Below are 18,328 nucleotides of genomic sequence, written 5' to 3' on the forward strand. Positions count from 1 at the left end.
CTGATGCCACTCAGACCACAGTTGGAAAGCTGATATAATAATTATAGAGACTTATTCTTTGTTATAGTTTGGTATTCATGTGAAAAACAAACTAACAAAGAAACAATTTAGAATGACCAATAGCACATCACTCAGCCTCTATACTTCAGAGGATACACAAAGACACACATGAAATGTGTTTACTTCACACTGCAGCCAATGAAAGGAAGGGAATATAACCTAGTAAAACATTTGCATTTCCCACAGTATACTGTGTCTGTAATAAAAAATTAATTGTGCCGTGGAAATTTTTTTTTTTTCTTCAGATTTTCAAAGGAACTGTGTTGGTATTTCAAATCACATCACAAAAAAATGAAAAGAGGATGAAGAGTGAAGAAGAAATGCTGAAAAAAATACAGGATTCAATTAATAGCTCTGGAAATGAAGACAAACAATACCCACATTGCCAAATGACAAGTACAGTCTCTTCCCCTGAGCAAAATTAAACAAGCCAAGACAGCCCCAGAGCATAATCCTGCAGAGCTATAGACCTGGCAGAGATGGAGCTTCAGACACAGGGCTAAGGAGGAGCAAGCGCAGATGCAGCATACGCCCCAGTTTTGACAAATGGCCTTAAACATCCTTACTGCACTCTGACCCAGCCTGGGTCTCTCCCTAAACTGAAGCCATTTCTGCAAGTCTGTAGTAAAAAAGCAACAGCAAATGGACTAATAAATCACTCTCTCATTGACAAAATAGCCATAAAAGCAGATAATCAAGCATTATGTGTATTTAGTTTAACCACACAAACTGTTTTAAAAACAGAGTTAAATGAGCTCAAACCTATTTCCCATTTATGCAATTAATAAAAATAAAAACCACCAATGGAAGCGTCATCTTCTACACTGAGCTCAGCTCCCGTGCCAAGAAACACAACGCTTGCCTGCACATTCAGTTTCTCCCAGTCACCTTCTAACCCAGCTTGAACTCTGATTTTATACTTCTCTATAAATAATATGCTTCATGTGACCCTGCAAAGACTCTCTCTTACTTACCCAAGGCTGGAAGAGGGCTGTTTTTTTGACAATGGAAACACACTGAGTCTCCATAGTTGGGGTCCATCCCCACATACCTGAATAAGCCCTGCACCACTGGGCTCCCTCTGGTAAAACAAATTGCTGGGCATGCTGAGACCCCGTGTTTCCAGGACTTTCCCATGCACCCATGTTGCTCTCTTTTGTTTTTCTAACACCGAGTCCTTCTTTTAAACACACCCAATAAGCAGGGAGAGAGATGCACAATTTCCATAGCAGTGACCCAGGGAACAGGGATAATTGCTATAGGAGAAAGCCAGGAGATGGCATCACTTTCTATCACCTCTTTACTGGTTCACTAGAGGGGAGTCTGATTCCAGTCAAAATGAGGATCTCAAGGTGGATTTCCAGGGGAGTTGGGGGCAGGGGGCATGGAGGGCTCAGGCAACAAGTAAACACAAAATCCTGCAAAATGGGAGGAAGATGAGGGACAGAGAGATGTTGGCATTGTTACACTAAAAAACTTCGAGATTCCTGTTACCGTTTTTTTCTCTGTGCAATTTTGTGACAACATGGGAAAGCTGGGTTTAGTCTGGGGAGGGGCGGGGCAGGATGTGTGTGTGTCTGTGAATGCAAAATTTGAAAAGCAACCTATGCCTGGAATATTATGACAATAACATAACATGTATCAGAAGCCTTTTTAAAGAAAGTTGTCTTACTATGCCTTCTTAAGGGTACCTATGAAATATATTTCATTTGTATCTCTGTCTCAACTTAACTGTGAGGCTTCTTCACAAAGCCAAAGCGATAAAGGCACACCTTCATGCCTGACAGACATGGAATTAAGATTGTAAACTCTGATGTTGAAAGCAGTAAGAGAATGGGAGATAGAAGCTAGCAAACATCTTAAAAATAATATTTTAATATTTATAAAATACTCCCTCACCTTCCCTTGAAAATGGCTAGAACTATATGAATTAGAAGAAAACTCATTGTACTTCAATGTGCTTTAAGAGTCCTGCTTTAGTAAAAACATGTATAGTCAAGGTTTTCAAAAAGGATTTCTATCTTAAAGAACCTGTGTTGCCAGAAAGTATGTTTTCTTGCAAAGAAGTTGTTTACACAGACTGTTTACCTGGTTGTTTATTTCTACCAATTAGTGAGTAGAGACTTCATGATTAGCAGCTGGGAAATAAGATTGCTATTTAAATAGGAATTTCATGACAGCTTTTCCAAAGCATGTGTCTTTCTTGATCTCATGCATATATTGTAAAAAGTCTGCAGCTGGTCCAAAGTTGTAGGTCATAATTAACAGGTAAACATATTGGTATTTCTATGTAAGTAGGTCTAAAAAGACCCTAATAATGTATGAGAGGTAAATAAAGTAATTCAGGAGTCACTGATTTTGCTTTGTCTGTTGTTCTTTTACCAAAGATATGTGACTACTTTGCAGATCTAATATTTGAAACCATATAGGAGTTTAGTAATTATTTTTCTGAACCTTGATATGCAAAAAAAAAAAAAAAAAAGATCAAAAGCTTTAAAGTATTAAACACAATTAGAAAACACTACAACAGATGAAATTTCCTCACGAATCTGAAGTATCTGATAAAATATTTCTGGCATGTACATACTACTATTACCATTTCAAAATCTGGTATTGCAGAAGTGAGAGGCAAGGCAAGCTTCTGTACGGTGGCTACACCTACAATGAATAATCCAATTGCAAGAGCACGTGAGTCATGTTAAGATTTCGCCTGACTGCCTGTTCCCTGGGATGGAGGCTTCAGGAGATGCACTGCTACCCAGGGGAAGGTGTGGCTGCTGCCTTCATTTTTTACAAAATAAAAGTATTGATGTGGTCTGATTTGATTAATGAGCTCGGTTATAACTAGATCATACCTGTGGTACAAAATTCCTTTGGGGGAATGGTACAGAATTGTATTCTGAGATATCACAAAAGCATTCCCTAACAGCTTACTGGAGCTATAATTAGTCTCACTGAAATATGTGGCATGATTACTCTGAGCTGGTACACAGCTGTAGTCCTGCACTAGGGAAGGTAGCTGGGGACAGAACGGCTGCAGAAGTGGCATCCCAATTTCCCAGTGAAGGGAAAAAGCACATCTGCTCTCACACAGAAGGAACACTCAAATACTCCATCTCCTGACAAAGATGGCCAAACTCTACCTGACTTCAAAGAGAACGCCAATAAACTTTAACAAAGAGGGGACTGGCTCCCTGCAAGCCTCTGAGATCCCCCCCAAAGCATCTCCTGGACAAAGCACAAGTCTGCTGACAGACTCTGCACCATGAAAAGCAATTTCCTCCCACCAATTTAGTGGCACAAAACGTTTGCTAGAGGAGTTTAGCCTTTAAAGTGTCTTAGTCTTGTATCTGCTTTCCACTGGTGTCAGTTGAATTTATTAAAAAAGAGAATGGCTAGAAGTCTGCTGCTTACAGACTTACACCTCCAAGGGTACTGAGCATACCAGAGCTCATACGAAGAAGTAAGAAATGTAACAAAATCAGCAGAGAAGCAGGGAATGAGAGAAGTGAGGGAAAGGAGGCAGGGAATTGCACGGTTTCAAGCAGATGAGATGATGTGTTTTTTAATCTAAAACTTTAATAGCTACTTTTAGTATAATTGAAAGAATGGACTACGCTTTCTGATTTTATGTCACAATCCTATTTACTTTGAAAAATTCCATTTGCAGATGAGATAGAAGATTTGCACACTTAACTACAGCTAAATGTATGACTAAATGTAAGACTGTGAGAACCTATATGGAAACCAACCACTAACCACAAAGCCAAGAAAAAAGACAAATCCAGAAAGTTTACTTTTATCTCTTTCTTAGGCAAAATTCTTACTGAAATCTATCAGACTTGGCCTGTAGAACAAAAGTAAAAAAACCATCTGTAGTTATCCTTAAGATTCAAAATTCAAAAGATAATTTTTCTGGCAATCTGAGGTAATTAGCACCCAAAACTTATTTAAAACCATTGTGCACTTCTTATAAGGATCTGTAACATTTTGGATAAAACAGACATTTAGAAATCCTGGTAGATTTGCCACAAACTACACTTGTGTTTTGAAAAGTCCTAATATACATGTTGATGTATGATGTAACAAGCATACCTTCATACACCAATTTCTAACTACTCTTTTGCACATGTGCAAGTAAGTTCAGTGTGCATGGGTGTGTTGATGTGCCTATGTGAGTGTTAACATAAATGGACTAGTATAGCCTACTGTTACAATACTTTTTACTAGCCAAAATAAAGACCCGTAGTGGGAATACAAAGTAAAACCATTTATTTTCATGAGGGTCACAGGTGGAGATTTCTATTGTCTTGAAGGTTGTCTTTTTCAGGCACAGGACACCCTTCCCAAAGGTATTCTTTTTAATCACACCCAACTGCTGTACACCTGCTGAGATGGACAATAATCTGATCTTGAAATGCAGCTACCAAATATGATGACATAACATTTAAATGTTTAATATGTAACTTTGATTAATAAGAAATGAGAAATAACTTCTTCAACATTGTTTCAAAGACTGAGTGTAATTGACATTTTCCCAGGGGACAAGGTAGATATTCCTATGTGTCTCTATCTCATGCCTGGGATCACCATCTCCCAAAACTGTTATCCCCAAAACTTTCAACATACTATGTATAGTCCCCTGATTTCAGTACTGGGCACATATATTTCTTCCCTCAAGGAACCCAAAGGCCATTTTTATTTCCTATCATGCAGAGATCAGGGAGCGCATGAAACTGCTTTTGTATAACAATAACATGTGCTTTTTGGAAAATGGTACAAATTTAAGTATATTAATAACTGCTTACTTACAACCAAGTATACAAGCAGATAAATGCCGTAAAGATCAAGAATATAACTGTAATATGACTTCAGTTTCTGAACTCCAGTGCTTCAACTAAATACAATGCAAGTGTGGGTTAGTATGTTAGAAAGGGATAATTTCCCCATTAAAAATATTTCCATTTATCCTTAGATAAAAGGAAGTTCTAAGTTTTGCATTGTAAATAAGATCTCCAATGACCTGACTTACATTAACAGTGAAACTCTTTGCTTAATTTAGAACACTCAGATGATGTGACACTAGCTTTCTAAAAAAAAAAAAAGCTCTTGCCTATCCAATAAAGAAGCTAGATTATTGATCAAATACTCCTCCCAGTATTACACTGAAAGTGTAACCACTTGCATATTTTTTAATTGAAAATCTATTAACACAATGTCTTGCCTGTAATCTCTAATCTACAAGTGACTATAGCATGGCAGATGCTCATAAAGTTCTTCACGTATTCACATTTCTCTAATGGTAAGAAGAGAAATACAAAGAAAGAGACAGAGCCTAGAGTTTTATGTGCCTAATTTCACAGTATTTCTCCTTCCTTAACTTTTGTTACCACCAGTCATACAAATGCAAAATAAAATTATTTTTTAAATTCCTCAGTCCCTATCTGACTTTCAGGTATTCTGGTTGTGTGCTCCAGACAAACATTTATTTTTTCATCACTACGCAATATTTGACTCAGGTGATGATGAGAAAGGCAGATATTTCAGCACAGATTCTCTCTAGATTGTCACTAGGTACACATGTTCTGCTAATATCTTATGCAGTTTTGTATGTTGTGCAATATATGAGCATTTGTTAAGCATATGTAAATAATCTTTTTGAATTTCCTAACCAAAAAATTGTCCTAATCTTGAAAACATTTAGGGATGTGCATAACAACTGCTAGTAATCTCAATGATTTACAGTTCAGCATGTGAAGAAATGTATTCAAATCATAGAATTTTTTAAGGTGGCGAAGACCTTTAAGGTCTTGGCTAAAAATATCTTGCAATGATAGATTTACTACCTAAACCAGCTGCTATGCACATTTCTTTCAGAAAAGGAATATATTGAAAATGGGACTTTTGTTGACTACAGGAAAAAAATTCTAAGACCCCTTCACAATTTGGTTTATTTATATTGCAATTTAACACCACCCCAGATAGGAAGAAAGCAGCAATTGATCTTTGATTGCAGACCCACTTAAATGAAGTACAGTCCCAGTAAATGGGTTGTTAGATTGAAACATGAAATTTTACACTACATTTTCATCTTGTTTATAATAGTTTTAGGTATTTATGAGTATGACTCTTATTCAAAGGCATCAACCTATCATAGATTTTAAGGTCAGAAGGGACCATAATCTCACCAGGGTCAAGCTCTGTAATCTACATCAAGCCCATAACTACTATTTGAAATATGTTAGTGTCAAGTAATCTGTAAATTAAAAGAACAGAAGGTGCTGGCTATGAGGACTAGGGTTCTCTGAGAGCTTTAACCACTAAGCTCCTTCTTGATTCCTTACACTGCCCATTTCTGTGCAAGTAGGGCCCCAGCCTCAATAGGAAAGGTGGCTCCACCCCAATTAACCTGATATTTGGGGCAGTTGTAGAGGAAATTAAAAAAAAAAAAAAAAAAAGTGACCTTAATCCTGGAAAGGTTGGGCAAGGCATTGATTTAGGATCTCCTACTACTATTTTAGTTAAGTACATGCTTATTTGCATTGAACTTCTGCTGTGGGTGCTGTGTGGTCAGCCCGGCTCAGGTCTTTCACAGAGCAGTTAATGTGCCTGCTCCCAAGTTCAGCTTGGCACAGTGGGCTTGGGCACTTCTGAGAAGGAGCAAGTTCAATGTTCATCTACCAAATTCAGACCAGCAAAAATTGATATTTCTTAAGTTCTTTGTTGCTAGATATGTTATAGGTCAACATTAATGGTTCAAACACTCCATGGCAGATTCTTTTATTTTTGGTGCAAGATTGAAAAACATTACCCTGTAAAAACTGAAGTTGCATATCACCTTTGAAAACTAGAGTGTGACTTTAGAAGATATATACTACTTGAAATTTATTGCATAGTCAGCAACTTTAGCTGTGGCTTAGTATGAATGTTTTGAACTGGTGACTGTGTGTCCAATAATAATAATTAAACATTTGTTTTCAGAAAATACTGAGTATAAGAAACACTATTCTTTTTATTGTTTGTTATTTATTTTATTCTATATAAATAGAAAGCTCTCCTAAGGGCATGCAAAAGTAATAATTTAGTATTTATATAAATTATTTTCAAGACACTAACGTTTTGAGAATATTAAAGGTAAGTCAATATACAGACATAAGCAAAAGTTATATGGAGAAAGCTGATACTGAATTACCTACTAATGCAATAAAAAATAAAATAGAAGTTTGTATTATGTGCTGAATTAATACAGAGAAATCAATGTACTTTTTCTCATCACCCCCTTAATGATGAAATATTACAGCACACAGATTTCTGTGCAGGTATCGTCCTTAATAACTTAATTACAACATAAACAATTTAAAAATTACATAGATGCCATAATAGAAAATAGCAAGAATAATAATAGTGACTTTTTTTGGAAAAAAACTTCTTGAAGTATTTAACCTACTTTTCTGCTTTATTACTCTGATGCACAGTATAAATATGCTCTTTTAATGCTGAACACTTCCAAATTACTATATTCTTCTTAAAAATAGTTATACTTGTGTAGTTATCTTTTGAGGAAAGTAAGGTTTTTATATTTTGTCAGTTAGGAGGACTTTTCTTGAGACTTTTATGGCCATGGAAAGCTATTCAGTGATGAAGAGATTGTGGTTAAAAAGCAAGTGGTTGTGGTGTATCTGATGTGAATATGCAATCAGTATATTTGATGCCACATTTTAATTTCCCTTTCTATACATATGCTAGCATTGATATGTTATTTTTCCTTTCACTGAAAAGTAGTTTATAATTTCATACAAGAAGAAACTATCTATATTTAAGCCAAAGTGTCACAGGATGCATGAATACTATACCAATACCTAATGGAACATACATACACACACACATAGGAGACTTCATCCAAAAACCTGTACTGGGAAGTCTAGCTTTTGCACTGAAGCACGTTACTGCCAAGTAATACTGCATAACAGCGACGGTTGAAAATAATGGCACTGGTGGAAAAAAGAAATAAATACTGAAATAAAAACTGAGTTGCTTTCAAATGAGGCTTCTGTTATAATTCTGATCTTTAAGCATTTCCATGTACCTTCTTCCTGCAACTAAAGCTATAGAAATAGTCTATGATCTTTAAGTGATGTTTGAGGTTTTTATGTATAACTAGAGCCTACCAGTTACAATTTTATCTTGTTTTTGATAATATTGTGATAGTTGATATTGCTCATATTAGTAAGGCATTGAAATGTACTACACTGAGTAGTTCCACATTTCATAGGAATCCCATTTACTTGAAGTCTTAATGAATATTTTTATTATAAATATAGAGTTAATTTTCAGACAGATACGTCTGAATACTAGTTCTTAACAAAGAAAACAAGAAAGAAAAGATGATGACCCAGAGATGTGAAAGATGACCCAAAGAAGTGACAGTTAGGAGAGTTTTGTAAATGAAATATGCATTTTTTAATGTATATATGAAGCATGCAGGGCTTTTTTATCCTACATACTCTTCAGAGCTATGGACGTCAAAATCATAACTACTTTGCCCTTATTTTTCTTATTATCATTACTTGGTTACTTTGTTGATGTTGACCTCTAAGCATTTCTCTTATGTACCTACATAACTGCTCTGGCAGAGAGCCAAGTATATTGCATGTGTTTGGGAATTTCCCACAAATATTATAGCTGCACCTTGAAGGAAGGACTTAAGTGGTCATGGTAGGTAATCTCTCAATTGAAATCATTAATCACTTGAAATGTGGCTGCCCTCAAAGGTCTGCTTTTGTCACATCACTCTGCATTTGCAGGAAGTCTCTTCTAAATATTATTTCTAAGTGCCATGAACACCAGCACTGGAAGTTTCATCTTTTTTGAGGAGGACTATTATTCCACCGGACCACATCATAGTCAGCCTTCAAAACAGGGAAACTTGGCAGCTCTGCCTTCTTACTGCTTTTGTAGAAGGCTAGCTCTTAAAACTGTTAGTGGTGCAAACTGTGTTTACACGCCAGCAGGATCTCTTGAAAGCAGTCAGTGCTGTTCTTGCACCACAGTTGAGTTTGCCTCCACAGCCGCAAGCTGTGCTGGCCCTCGGCTATCTCCCCAGGCAGGGCCAGACGGGGGGGGGGGGGGGGGGGGCATGAAGTGGGAGAGCAACCCCCATCCCCTCCTGTACACCTGTGCAAAGACTGTGCATGTTCCACATTCACAGAAATTACTCATTCCAGGGAAAAAAACCCAACACTTCAACCACAACATTTAAGCTAACTTCACGTAGATTGTTTTTCACTCCTACCAAGTATTTTGCTGTTTTAGCTATATTCATTGCCCACATTCAAACATAATTGCTTATGATGCTTTGAGGTTCCAGTGCAAAATCTCACAGCTGGGTGAGGTTCAGCTTTCTCACCAAACTGGCATGACTGAGCTTGCCTTGCTGAACTCATCAGAAATGATATCACTTGCTGCAACTGTCTTGAATTGGTTCAAAACACCTCTTCACCAACTGAATGTATTTATACACAATATATCCTGGAGTTTAAAATTATATATTTTAGTATTCATTTGAATAAATGATACTGCACACTTGTAAAATTTTGTCGAGGTGTTCTGCTGTTAAAGGCTGGAATATTCAGATGTGGTATAGCACATTCAAAAAGAAGGTAAGCTCATGGGGACTACAAACATATATTTGCCCAGTTCTAGTAAGTGTGAGATGATAGTTTCACTTGCATAAATACGCCTGAGGTACACAGGGAGTTTGTCACTGCCATATGACTAAACATGTTCACATGAAGATTGAGCAAAAACTATGAGAAAAACCCATCTAGTATGATGTCATCATCTTTTTTTTGTGTGTATGTGGTTTTTTGTTTTGTTTTTTACCTAGTCGAATTTGTAAGAAAATCTGTACATACCAGATCAACACACAGACCCTTGAATTTTCCTTCTATAGACAAGACACCAAGCCTAACCTGACCTTTCTTTTCCTCAGGGTCTACTTACTTGCTTACAGACTGGAAACTACTTAAATCTAAATCAGCTGGATTGCTGAATAATACACAACCACTGTGTTGGCCTAATTCTGTGGTGCCCCGTTAGCCAACAGAGAACTTCAATTCACTTGTAATTTCCAACAAGGTAACAAGGCAGTCACTGCCATGAGGCCAGTAGTTTTATACCGGCTGAAAAGAGCACAGAAGAAAGCTGAAAACCGGGCCTCTCCATTCCAGTTATGACAAAGCTCCAGGAGCCTATATTAAATGCACACAGTAGAGAAGTGGTTGAGAGCTTTTTGAGCTGTACCACCAACACTAAGTCATTTTTGGTTTGGTTTTTTTTTTTCTTGTTTGGAAGGGGAAAAGGATGTGAGTTTTGGCGTGGACTTGTCCACTCCTTCTCCTTGCTGGACACATACTGGGATTCTCCTGGGGTCTCTTTCCAGCCTGTGCATACCACTCCCAAAGTGGGGAGAGATGCTGGCTACTGGGTGAGCTGAGGCACTCCTGTCTACCCTGGGGCTGAGACTCCATTAGCCAAACACTCCCTGCTCAGGAGTGGCTGCTCATAAGTAAAGGAAAGGAGCAGAGAACAAACATTAAAAAGGTCTAAGCTACTCCTCCTCTACCTCCTATTTTACCTTTTTTTTTTTTTTTCTTTTTTTGCATACCTTTGCAACTTTCCTCATTGTTTTCATATCTGTTTTTGTGAATCACGCCCAAGCTTATGCTGTGACATTTCTTGAAGTAGTACTTATTTCTTCTCCAGCACTGAAAAGAAAACAATTGTTTTTAAAGCTGGCTTTTCAACGTAGCTTTATGTTTCTTTAGTTCATTTTTTCTGCTTCCTAATTATTTTCATATTTTTATATTCTTCACTATATTATTTTTTTATTTCATTATTTTCTTTTACTTCTTGCCCAATCTTGTTACCTTATTTCCTCTGCTAGTTCATTCCTTTTCTTTCCTTTCTGAATTTCTTTCCCATCTATCCATTCAATTCTTCCCTCACTTTCCTCTTTTACTCCTGTTATTCCTCCTCTAATACTCTAATCCTCCTCTTATTTCTTTTTCTTCTTAATTTTCAGGCAGCGTCCTGTATGGCTTGCTCAGCCTTTCAAGCTCTGGGGATGGGAAGGGAGAGGACTGGGAGGAGAGAAAATGAGGAAGGAGGCTGACTTGAACACACTGTTGTCCTACAGGAAAAAAAATGCTATCTTTGCAAAGTCCATAAACACAGTTTGACTGACTCACTGTACACCATACTGAGTAGTAACCTCCTTTCCTGGGATAATGAGAGCCTCGGAGGGATGGTGGTTCCCTGAAGAATGAAAACATGAAAGAGGACTTCCCCAAAGCCATTGGGTGGAGCACAAAGGATGTGGAAAGACTGGAGGGCTGGAGAGTAAAGATGATGTTAGATAAAGGCAAGGAATTCAAGCACCATGAATATCAACAATTGAATAAGTTGACATTATAAATGTTTTGGCCTCTATTGACCACCAGCTGGTGAGGCTGGTGGAGTCCACTGTTTTGTCACTGTGAGTCTGAATAAGTCCAATGCTATGAACGCTATAATGAATACCAGTTTCAAGGTATTTAATGACATTTTAAATTATTCATGAATGAATTTAACTGAGAGGTTAGAATGAATTTCTACTCTTTTTAAAGGTACTGACAATGAATTTTCAATTTCAGTGTCAGTACAGGTGCCTCAGTAGATTTTATTGAGGCTATTTTCATACAGGACACCTAAATCAGTGTACAATAGCCAATCAAAATGTGTATACAGGAAACAGTTCATGTAAGTTTAACTGGAAAAAGGACTTTTTTATTCTTAAATGTCTGAGACATAAAATTATTTAGTGCAGATACAGGCTTAGTTTTTACAGGTGGGTAAAAGATGAAATGTGTTTTCTATATACCATATAAAATACCTTAGTAATGCTGGTATGTCACTTCTGGGATCTCTACTTGTATGTTTGAACACCACCATCCATGCCAATAACGTCTGACTTCTTTATTTGCCATTTTTCTTTCTTTTTCCCTTTTCTAACACCAGTTTTTTTGGGTGGTTTAATAAATCCAACCGGATTATTATTGATTGCTCACCCATACTTTCTCTCCTTTCTTCCTCCATGAATTCTGATTAGCATATTTTCATTGCAGCTCCCTGTAATGGCAAACTGTGAAAAATGTGTCCCCCTGTAAGTTGTTTTCTCATTTTATTATGCGAAAGAAACATGTGTGACAGGACTGTACTCTTCTGCAACTATCCTCATCTTTGTGTTTTTATTTAGTCTTCTAAAAAGTGAGGACAAAGTCAGAAAACAAGATCAAAGTCTAATTTACATTTACTTTGCACAGATTTAAATTTCTATAAAAAGCTTGAGGAAGCAGAGTCAGGTCCATAAGCAGGACTGTCATGACCATATTTCTTGTTCTGGGGTGCACCAAAAATGGTGTTTTATGACATAGATTGAAATCTGAAGGACCAGCTCTTTGTTCTAATGCATTGTTTAATTCTTCACACAAGAACTCAAGAACAAATTTCAAGATGCAGGCAAACCCAGGAAGCTTTGTCCTCTTGTGGACAGCTCATGCTGTCTATATGGTTGTGCACCCTCATAACGCAGGTCTGTCTCCTGGATCTGTGTATGTCAATGAGAGATACGTATGCTGGTAATATTACAGATAGTGCATGATACTCTGACATAATGCAAACTCAAGTCTGCTTAATCTTCACATAATTAGCCAAAGATCTGTTTTATTCTGTGGTAGTCAACAATAAAATAATGTCCCAAAGATAAAAGCTTCCTAATACCATTTGTTCATAGCAACACAATGAAGAAGGAAATTAAAACTGTTTCATTTTTTAAATAAGATGTTTATTCTTTTGAATATCAGACAAATGTAGAAATCAAATGAAAGAAAGAAAAGATACATAAACGAAACTGATTACAAGAAAGGGTATAAATTAATTAGAATGGAAAGTATTTTGATTTCACAGCCATCTTCCTTTATAATCTCAAAAGACATCTAAACTAATAAATGTTAAACGTGTGCCGAAACTAATGTGCGTGTATCAACTTGTCTATGCTTACAAATGGAATAATTTAAGCAGAACATGGCAAGGGAATTAGAAAAATAAAGAAACAACCACACCTATCCTTGTAAAGCATGTAAAACTGAATTACATGAAAGAGCATGAGTGAGTGAAAGAAAATTGTATGTGCGTGTATATAAGCTACTTAAGGTGATATTAAATTAATGTATCACTAATGCAGGGTGGGTGAGGTGGACCTGGTCAGCTTCCTCTTCCCATGACACAATAAGATCTGATCTACACAATAATTAAACAAGCGTTTCATCTATTAATTGCTCTGTTATTGTCAGAGTTTTAAAATCTTTTGTGAATGCAAGCCATAATGCTGAGATTTTACAGGAAAAATCCTTATAGCATTAAACTGCTAAAATTTCAAGATTTTAATGCAGAGTGCAGTCAGGATGAAGATATTCTACATGAATACCTCTGGGATTACAATCTTACCCAAAATGTACCTTACACATTGTAGAAATCACAATGGGTCTTCTTTTGTGGTTTCTGTAGCCACCAAACCAGTATCATCATGACAAAATTTCTTGGAACTTGAAATTGATCTCAGCAGGAACAGTGTGTCTTCACCAATGTAAAAACATAAACTAGGGATTGAGATACCTAATTCCAAATCCAGTTTTTCTCTAGTAATGCAAAGCAATTCTTTTGTTTTTTGCCCTCAAGGTAGGCACATATTTGCAGAAATACTTTTTTGAGCATTGTAAAGAAAAGCGGTGAAAAAATGACCAAATGTAAGCAATTTGGAAGTAATACACAAAATGAGATAATGTGAGATTATTTTTAATATCCTTCTAATATCCATGAATAATACTTATTTTGTGATCTGAAAACAGCTTTCGGTAGTGTAACAATTCTATGTATATTCTAGCACATCTAACGAGACTGGGGAGTGTTCCAACATCAAGCAGAGAACCTCAACCACGTCATGACAGAAATCAAAATCATCCCACCTTCCCACCATCTCTTCTCCTCTGTGTCCAGATTTCCACTGGATGGGAACTTGTGCGTGCAGACAGTCCTTTGTACGTCAACATGCTGCTACAGAGCTCTCTGTTCAGGCAAGCACAGTGCCAAGGCCGCAGGAAGCACTGCGGGCACCCCAGCTCGCCAGTTTAAATGCAGCCACAAGTGTTATCAACTCCTGCAGAATTGCATCAAGGATTTTATTCAATAACACACAGAATGCGCTGTTGCATATTACTAAAATTATGCCAAGCATAAAAATGTTTCTTCTTCCTGCGATTGCCATTAAAAGTTTCAGTTGGGATCAATTTCTTCTGTGCGATATAGTATACAGAAAGTAACAGTCAATCTCCATTCGATATTCCGAGAACTGAAACAGAAAGAACTGTTACACTATCTCATATTTTGACCTTTTTTGACATCATCATTACGTTGTTTACTCTTCTACCAGTAGGCCCAGTAATCTGTGCCTGACTAATACTTAAACATCCTTTTGGTCTCAAGAAGTAATTATTCTGAAAAGTCTCTGGTCTTGGTTTAAGATCTTCAGAAGCATGAATCTTCAACTCCCCCACCCCTTTTTTTTAACATGCTGAGCTTTTTAAAATCTCTCATGGTGTAAAGTATCTACCAATTTTCAAATAATAACTGCTGATTTTTATCTGTTGCCTTTAAATTCTTTACCATAAGAATCAGGTACTTTTCCAATACTGTTCTCACCAGTATTGGATATAGATGTAAATCTTCTGTTATTTCCCCAAATCTCTCTAAATTTGAGGGTCATATTAAATCTGCTTTGCTGAATTCTTGCATTGGAAACTTGTGTTCACTTGCTGCTTCTGGTATAATTCCTCCACTACGACATGAATAAGGACAAGATGCTCAACACCTTCCTTGCCATTGTCTTTATCGGCAAGACCTGTCTTCAGCAATCCAACATCTCTGTGACCAGAGGGAAAGTCTGGACCCAGGAAGGCTTACCCTCAGTGCAGGAGGATCAGGCAGGTCAGGGGACATTAAACCACGCTGAATGTACACAGACCCATGGGACCGAGGGCTGAGGGAGCTAGCTGATGACATTGCAAAGCCATTCTTAATTATCTTTGAAAAGTTGTGGCTATTGCAGAAGGTTCCTGAAGCTTGGAAGAAAGCAGACATCACTCTTGTCTTCAAGAAGGCCAAGAAGGAGGATCCCGAGGACTATGGGCTGGTTAGACTCACCTCAATCCCAGGGAAGATGATTGACCATGTAATCCTGGAAGCCTTTTCCAAATATATTAAGAATAAGAAGGTGACTGGGAGTAGTCAGCATGGATTTATGAGACACATCCTGTCTGACCAACCTGATGAAGTGACTAGCTTGCTGGACAAGATAAAAAAAAAAAAAAAAGGATGGTTTTTGCTTTGACTTTAGCAAGGCTTTTGACAGTTTCCTGTAATAACCTCAGACAAAATATTGAAGGATGGGCTAGATAAGTGGACAGTGAGGCAGACTGAAAACTGGCTCACCTGTTGGGCTCAAAGGGTTGCAGCCAGATGCACAAAGTCCAGCTGGAGGCCAGATACTGCTAGAGTACCTCAGGGTCAACGCTGAGTCTGATACTGCCTCGCTACTAACCTGGATGGTGGGTCAGAGCATGGACCCTCAGAAAGTTTGCAGATGACACAAAACTGGGAGGGATTGCTGATACACAAGAGGGTTGCGCTGTCATCCAGAGTGACCTTGACAGAGTGGAGAAATGGGTCAAGGAGCAGAGTCCAGCCACGGGCCACAAAGATAATTAATGGCTGGGAGCATCTGACATGCAATCAGAGAGGAAGAGAGCTGTGACTTTTGAGTCTGAAGAAGTCTCAGGTGGGATCTTGTCAATGTGTATAAATACCTGACAGCAGGAAGAAAGAAAGTGGAGCCAGACCATTCCCAGCAATATGACAAGGGCTGATGAGAAACTGAATCACAGGAAATTTAACTTAAATGAAAGAAAAAACTTTTTTACTATGAGAGTAGTCAAGCACTGGCACAGAGAGTCTGTGGAGTCTCCATCCCTACAGGTATTAAAAATCCAGCTGGATGCAGTCCTGAACAACCTGCTCCAGCTAACCCTGCTCTGAATAGAGGGGTTGGATAAAACGAACTCTAGAGGCACCTTCCAACCTCCGTCATTCTGTGCTTTTGTGGTTCTGTAAATCATCACTTGACAGGATATAGCATTACCTTGTTAGCTGCAGCTTAGGCATGTTCTTTCAACAAATAGACATCTTTTATTTTAATTTATTTTATTATCATGAAGATATGGTACAAGTTTAAGGAAACTTTAAAAGTCTCCAGGGGTGATTTACCTAGCCTTTCTTAATTGTCAATTCTCTTCAGATATCATAACTAATTTTATAATAGTATTCCATCCCTGGAAGAATTTATTACAGAAATGCACAGAACACTGTGCACAAAGATCATATTAGGGCCAGAACAAATAACAGGACAGAAGTAGAAGTCTGAAAGAGCTTTGAAGCTGTGTATGAGATACTTCCATGTAAAGTGACAAGGAAAGCAAAAGTGATGTTACTAAAAAGCAAAACAAGAATTCAAAATATCATTTCATGTTCTGTTGTGTCCATCCATGTATCATCCCACCCCCCGTCTCCCTCCCTAAAATAAGCAACAACAGAATTGCCTGGTTTTTACCATCTAATATAGGACAATAAACTGAGACCCCTAGGCCAGGCCAGTGGTGACTGAGAGCAGAGAGGAGCATCTCCCAAAGGCGAATCCGCTCATCACCAAACTTTTTTGCCTGGAGCCCATCTCACCCTACGAAGTAGTAAGGGAACTTGGTAAACTGTGTTCATGACTTAATGTGATTTCAGTACCTAAAGTACAGAAGAAAGACTCTTGGCCAGTCTTTCAAATCAATGTGCACCAGTTAAAATCTTCTGGTAACTTCAGGTGACTGGGAACAAAATGAATGATTCAATAGTTCTACAAATGCTGTTTTGAGGCAATGATTTATCTGAATTAGGGTAGGACAGAGGCTGGTCACTAACATGTTTCAAGGCGTGTACTTCTCAAAACTTATCTCAGAACTGGCTGGAGGCACCTCAGCAATGCAGGCAAAACTAGGCGGTGGCAAAGGGCATTTCACATGTGCGTGGGTTAGGATAGGGGAAACTGGGAGTCTGGTCAGACACTGAAGATCTGGTGGAGTGGGAAGGCTCAGAGGGCTTCAAGAAACACCTGTGTGTGACGAGGTAGGGTTGAGACATGAGACACATGGGTTACTCAGGGAGCTGCGTTGGAGGGAACAGGAAAGCCCCATGTGGATTCTGGGGGCTTGAAGAGCTCAGCAACTTTCTGGGCTATGAAGCTGGGCAGAGGACTGGGACAGGACATGGAGCTTTCAGGAGGCTGTAGAAAGTGTCAGAGAGGTCCAGAAACAATTTTTTCTCTTCCCACTTTTGTACTTGAAAACCCCCTCATTTACCAGCTGATTAGTTTTAAATGTCTGGAACACCTTCATCACAGACAGCAGCCAACTCAACCTCCCTTATAGAATTATATGGGAGGGTTATATATGTTACCCTTCCATACTGGGTGCTGCGGTGTCTGCAGGACAGGGCTGCTCCGGCCATGGGAAAGAGGAAAGGGTGCGACTGGGCTGGGGGAGTCAGAGGAAGAACTGGGCTGCTGACTTTTGAGCAAAGTCTGACAGATGAGTGGAGCAAGATACAAATGTTTTTACAAGAAGGAACCAAAACCGGCTGCCAGCTTCTAATTGAACTGGTTCTTCGGAGGCAGCTGTGCAGCCGTCAAGCTCAGTGTGGGTACACAGGGCTGTACAGTCATTCATTTCTCCTGCCTCTTACAAAGGCTGTTTTACACTCTCCCAGAAGTTTGCCACCCTATGTATCCACTTATTTTGCTCGTTCCTAAAGCCAGATGTGCAATAAGAATTTGTAAAACTTAAGAATAGATGCAATTCAAAAAGAAAATCAGTTGAATAAGAAATAGCCTACATCTATTCCTGTGTGTAGCAAAATTTGGTAGGGGATCAATGTGCCTAAACACCAGTGAAGTCACCCATACAATTGCATTTATGGTGGTTAGGATATTATATGGCCTTCAGTGTAAGCTACACAACATAATACATCTTTGCATACACCTTTAAGAATGTATGCAGTTTTCAGTGTTTGACTG

This window comes from Falco punctatus (assembly GCF_963210335.1).
Source record: "Falco punctatus genome assembly, chromosome: 3".
In the NCBI taxonomy this organism is placed as follows: Eukaryota; Metazoa; Chordata; class Aves; order Falconiformes; family Falconidae; genus Falco; species Falco punctatus.